Here is a 6,701-nt window from a genome sequence, read left to right as displayed (position 1 = left end):
AAATCTGACAGTATCTCTGGAGAGAGAAAGCAGAGTTAATGTTTCAAGTCTAGTGACCCTTCTTTAGAACTAATAGTAGTTGGGAAATGGTATGTATGTTGAAGACATGAAGACATGAGGTTGGGAAGGGTGAGTGAGTGAGTGAGTGAGTGAGTAGGTAGGTAGGTAGGTAGGTAATGAAGCCCAGAACGTGAGACGGAGATGAAGAAAGAAACCAAAATTTATGATACTCCAGGGTCGGCGAATGCTGATATTGGGGACCAGGAGTAGGTGGGAATGGGTTGCCTGTGTTGAAGTCATGATAGGGTCTGTGAGGTTGGTAAAAGACAAGGAGGAAACTTTTTTTTCTAAAAAAAGCTCTAAAATTGTTGAACGCAATGTTGATTTATGAAGGCTGCATGCTTCCCAAGTGGAAAATGAGATGCTGTACCTCCAGTTTCTGTTCAGCCTTGCTGGAATGCTGCAGCAGGCCCCAAGACAGAAATTGTGGCCAGGGAACTCTGTGGTGTTTCGTAAGGACTGGAAGCTCAGGATCATTGGGTGGAATAGAGGGATCTTGGAGTACAAGTACATAATTCCTCAAAGTTGCCAGCTAAGTGGTCGGGATTGTTAAGGATGCATATGGTGTTTTGGCTTTCATTAATGGGGGGGGGGGAGGAGGAATTGAGTTTAAGAGCTGCGAGGTTTTGCTACAGCTCTACAAGTCCCTGGTGAGACCACATTTGGAATATTGTGTCCAGTTCTGGTTGACCTACTATAGGAAAGATACAGAGACTTTGGAGAGGGTGCAAAGAAGGTTTACCAGGATGCTGCCTGGACTGGAGGGCTTCCCTTATGAAGAGGTTGACTAAGTTTGGACTTTTCTCTCTGGAGAGAAGGAGGAAGAGAGGTGACCTGATCGAGGTATGTAAGGTAATGAGAGGCATAGATAGTCAATAGCCAGAGACTTTTCCCCAGGGTAGGATTGACTGGCACAAGGGGTCATGGTTTTAAGATATTAGGAGAAAGGAATAGAGGGGACATTAGAGGGACGTTTAAGCGAGTGTTGGACATGCACATGGATAGCAGTGAATTGAGGGGTGAGTAGGTTAAGTTATTTTGTTTTACATTAGGATTAATCCTTGGCACAACATTGTGGGCCAAAGGGCCTGTTCTGTGCTGTACTTTTCTATGTTCTATTAGTATGGATAGAACGTAGGTGTTCTGCAAAGTGGTCACCCCATCTGTTTCGTCTTCCCTTATCCAGGGTGTTATAGCTCATCATAGATATATAGGGTGAGCTCAGATGAGATTTACTCGATGGATTCCAGAGTTGAATGGGACTGTTTTATAAAGAGACATTTAGTGGTTTAGGAACTCCTTGCAACATAAAGCTATGGGTGCAGACCCCTTGTGTATATTTAAAATATTTTTTAATCTACCTGAGTAGGTGTACTTGAACCCAGGTCTCCTGACTCAGAAGTAAGGACTTTACTACAACAGCTCCAGCTGGGATAAAGGTAAAGGCTTTTATGGGAACTCTGGAGTTAAGAGCCTTGGTCACTGAAGGCACAACCACTGACAGTGTCCTGCAATTTAACTCTCAGATGCTGAAGTAGTCAGTTTTGGGCCTGATGGTGATTAAAGAGACAGGAATGATTTGAAAGTCCTCACTCTCTCCTAGAGGAATGATTTGAAAGCCAGGATAAGAGAGTTTTTGTTGGGAGATAGCATTTGCTAACCTGCACTGGCTGCTGGTCACAAGCAATGTTAAGATGAGGGAAGTAAAATTTTGGATGACCTCAGATTTATGGAAGTTGAAACCTGGAATACCAGACAGAAGTGCATTGGGATCAAGTCTAGAGGTAACAAAGCATGAACAAGGGTTTCAGTAGCAGATGAGTTAAGTCAGGTAAAATTAGGCTATTTTGTGTTTCACTTAGTGAAAGTTGGAATAAAAGGTGCCACTGGTTCGATGCCATCTTGCCTCTGCCAATGCTTTCGCCACTATTAGTCCTGCATGGAACTCACCAGTGCAGATGCCAATGATGCAACCAGGTGCTGAACCAGCTCAAACACATTACTGCCACCACTAATCTGTGCTGGACACAGATGCTGCCTGGAGCCCAACCTGCCTCTGCAGCAGCCGTGAGTCAGCATCACAATGTTCTTGTCAATGCAGAAGCCCATGGGAACCCAAATTCGCCTCTGACTTGGGCCCACTCACCGTCGATGCCCTCACTGCAACCGAACTCTTCAACAAGAGGTAAATAAAAAAAAGGAAAAAAGCAAAAAAGGAGAGTGAACAGAGTGGATGAGCCTGGCTCAGAGGCCTTACTCCATCGCCATCTTACCGGAAGGTCTGAGATGAGGAGAAATGTCTTCACCCAGAGGGTGGTGAGCCTGTGGAACCCTCTGCCACAGAAAACAAGTGAGACCAAAGGATTGAATGTTTTCAACAAGGAGTTCAATATAGTTCTTAGGGCTACAGGAATCATAGGGGACAGGGAGAAAGTAAGAACAGGGTACTGAGCCAGATGATCGTACTGAACGGAGGAGCAGGCATGAAGGGTTGAATGATCTACTCCTATTTTCAATGTTTCTACATTGACAAGTTGGTTCATCATCACCATCTTTTAAAGGGCATTTGGGGATGGACTATAAATGCTAACCAGTATTCCTGCAGGTGTGATCATACTACATTTTAACCCTGATTTGTTTATCCTATCTTTAATTATACTGCACTCCTCTACTTAAATGCTTCTTTGCAAAATTTCGCTGCTAGTGAACATTGGTCAGAAAATTGAAGCTTGTGATCAGTGAGTCTGTGTGCTGAGATCAGAACTTTGCAAGATTACTCTTTCTACGTGAGACCTTTTATTTTCTAATAATTTCTTATTCCCTCAACCTTTTGAACATACAGAGCTGTTCAACTTAAATCACGCTGTTTCCCCATGGCCTTACAGTTTTTTTACTTATAAGGACATCTGCCCAATCCCTATTGAATTGAATTGAAATTATCGTCACGTGTACTGAGGCACAGTGAAAAGCTTTGTCTTGCAAACAATACATGCAGATCACAGAGTTTAGCAGCATAGATAAGTAAATAATAGGTGAACAGCGGCAAAAACAAAAACACAGGTACAGGCGCATGTTAAGAGTTTGTGAGACCATTTAGTATTCTACCAACAGTAGGATAGAAACTGTTTCGAAACTGGCTGGCGCATGCATTCAGTCTTCTGTACCTTCTCCGTGATGGTTGAGGTTGTTGAAAAGCATTGCCAGGGTGGGATGGATCTTTGAGAATGCTGGTGGTCTTTCCTTGACAGAGGGCCTGGTAGATGGATTCTATAGATGGGAGGTTGGCCTTTGTGATTGTCCAGGCCAAGTTCTGTAACTGTCTCCTATCTATTAAGTTCATTTCCTACATCCTGTCAGACAATGCATTCCAGAGTCATAGTAACCTGCTGCATAACACGTTTTCCTCTCAATACAGCACAGGAACAGGCCCTTCAGCCCACCATGTCTGTGCTGTCCATGATGCCATTCTTTTCCCAATTACCTTAAAGCTGAAATAAAAACAGAGAATGCAAGATACTTAGTAAGTCAGGCAGCGTCTGTGAAGATTTCATGTTTTAGCTCTGCGACCTTTCATCAGAAGTGGGGTAAGTTAGCAATGTAACTTCGGAATCCTCATTGAATGTTTTAAAGGTGGAGGTAGATAAACTCTTTTTTTTTATATATATATATATATATATATGTTTTAGCAGGAGTAGATGGAAATGTGGAATTCAAAACCCAGCAAATCAGCCAGATCTTATTGAGTGACAGTGCAGACTTGAGGGGCTGAATGGTCTACTTCTCCTGTTTCTTATGTTTGGAATAGGTTTTGAATAAAGGAAGGTCAGTAGACCAAAGAGAAGCGAAGGAAGGAGAGATTCCTGATGGAGGTCTCCTGCCCAAATGTTGATATTCCTGCTCCTCGGATGCTGCCTGACCTGCTGTGCTTTTCCAGCACCACTCTAATCTTGACTCTGACTTCCAGCATCTGCATTCCTCACTTTTGCCCAGATTAACCTAATCAGTCTTTCAGTTGCCCAAAAGAACAAAACAGTCAAGTTCGTGAATGACAGATAAGAGTCAAAATCATAATGTGTACCTTAAAATGAAACTCTGGTTGCCCCAATGCAATAATTTCCAAGTATTAAAGTCAGAGTTGGAAACAGACTCCTTGGTCCACTCACCCGTGCTGAACCAGGTTTCCCAAACTAAACTAGTACCATTTGCTTGCATTTGGCCCATATCCCTCTAAACCTTTCCTAATCATGTACAAATCCAAATATCTGTGAGAAAAAATTGCCCTTTAGGTCTTTTTTAAAATCTTTCTCATCTCACAAATATTGTCCCCTTTCTGAACTCCCCCAACCTAAAGAAAAGACCTTTACTATTCACCTTCTCTATACCCCTCATGATTTTATAAACTCCTATCAGGTCACCCTCTGCCTCCTGTGCACCAGGGAAAAAAGTCCCAACCTATCTAAGTTATCTTTATAACTCACTGTCCAGGCCTGGCAACATATTGGTAAATCTTTTCCGAATTCTCTCCAGTTTAATAACATTCTTCCTTATAGCAGGGCAACCAGAACTATACACAGTACTCCAAAAGTGGTCTCATCAAAGTCATGTACAACCTCAACAAGACGTCCCAATTCCTTAGAAACATAGAGTCATAGAGATGTACAGCATGGAAACAGACCCTTCGGTCCTACCCGTCCATGCCGTCCAGATATCCCAACCCAATCTAGTCCCACCTGCCAGCACCCGGCCCATATCCCTCCAAACCCTTCCTATTCATACACCCATCCAAATGCCTTTTAAACGTTGCAATTGTACCAGCCTCCACCACTTCTTCTGGCAGATCTTGTTTTTTGTTTTTGAATGGTAATGGGGCAAGAAAAGAAACAAAGGATGCACTCCGAACAGGTGAGTTTTGGTCTGAATACAGATAAATGTGCAAAACTATGAAGCTTAAAAGAAAGGAAACAACATGGCCACTAAGATTATGGCCTGAAATATATCGAGTCAGGAAAGTGGTGATGGGCCTAATTGAAAATGGATTGCTGTTCTGTAAACTTGCGCTGACTTTCATTGGATCAGTACAGCATGATGAGTTAAGGGATGTAATTTTGAGAATTAAATTTGTGCTTGTTGGATTGACCCTTTTGTTAAGGCTTATCATTACTCATGCTACCAAACACTTCATGATTTTTGAACCCCTATATCATATCTTTCATAACAATTTCTGCTCAAAGGAGAATAATTTCAATTTCTCTAACCTAACCTGCTCACGTAACTGTAGTCTTTCATTCCTTCTAATAATCTGCTGTGGCCCCTCTGTAAAGTGAGATTCTTCAGAAAATTTGATGCCCAGAAAGCTCCAACTGGGGACTAATATTTGATAACATCCTTCTTCTATTTAGACAGTCTGTGGGGATTGAGGATGACTTGCAATTCCAAAGCAATATGATGGGTTTCTGAGTTGGCCAATGATGTTCAATGTGTGATTTGCAGATTCTGCTACATGTTGGTCAGGTGGTGCCTGAAGGGCTGGATAAACAGGTTGTTTGGAGGTTTATGATTTCCCCCTGACTTTGCTTCTGCGTGTGCCTAATGAAATGTTGACTTCTGTACCTGAGCTTTACTGATTTTGGTTGTTCACAGTCAGGGTCTCCCGTGGGTCACGAGGAATGTTTGACTTCTTTAGGGAGGCCATCCCTGTAAGGTGTGTCCTTCTGCAACTGAATTCTAAGTGCTTTGGAAGTGTGTTGTCAGACATTCAGACAACATACCCTACCTAATGGAGCTAGTTTTTAAGTGATTTGCGCTGAATCAGAATCAGTTTCAATAGAACAGGTTCAACAACATTCTGTAGTTGCATAATAGCTTTATTTTGTCAATTCCGATGCATCGGGGGTTTCAATTCCCTCACAAGCTGAGGTTACTATGAGGGACTCTCCTTTGCAACAGCTCCCCTCACCTGAGCTATGGTGATCCTCAAGTTAAATCATTAGCTATGTCTCCTAATGACAGCATGGTACTACGTTTCCTTATAATATTCCCATATCTACTATACTACATTTGCAGACCGTGTTTTGTATTTCAAGTTTCGTTCCAGACAATTCATCATATCAACCAACTATTACCATATGCAAATTCCACTTTGATTCAGTAAAAGCAGGCAGCACTTTACAATTTATTAGGATTAATTGGAATAAAAGAATGTTATTGATGTGCAGATCCAATATGAAGTCTCACATATTTAGTTGTGCACTCAGACATATTATCAACTTCTACAAAGGCCTTCACATGTCTTTCCCTCAATGGAAGACCAGGTAAAGAGAGGCTGAGCCTCTCACCAGCTGCAAAGTGGTCCTGCTTGTAGTGGTTTGGCACATCACCAAAATCTGATCACCAACCGGCTCAAGATCCCATATTAAACAAAGTCATGTGCAAGCTTCCACTGTGATCTGCTCCCACACTTAGTCTACTCTAATATACTTTCTTCTCATTCTCTTTAGTGTTCCATCCCTCATTTCCCTGTTTTCCTCCATCACAGGGTTGTGATTCATGGGTCAAAATCCTTGAACTCCATCCCTCATAGTATGATCGGTGTACCTACACCATATGGCTGCAGCGGTTGAAGAAGGAACCAACAACCCCAT

This window comes from Chiloscyllium punctatum, chromosome 46 (assembly GCF_047496795.1).
Source record: "Chiloscyllium punctatum isolate Juve2018m chromosome 46, sChiPun1.3, whole genome shotgun sequence".
Classification (NCBI taxonomy): domain Eukaryota; kingdom Metazoa; phylum Chordata; class Chondrichthyes; order Orectolobiformes; family Hemiscylliidae; genus Chiloscyllium; species Chiloscyllium punctatum.
This window is presented reverse-complemented; position numbering follows the sequence as displayed.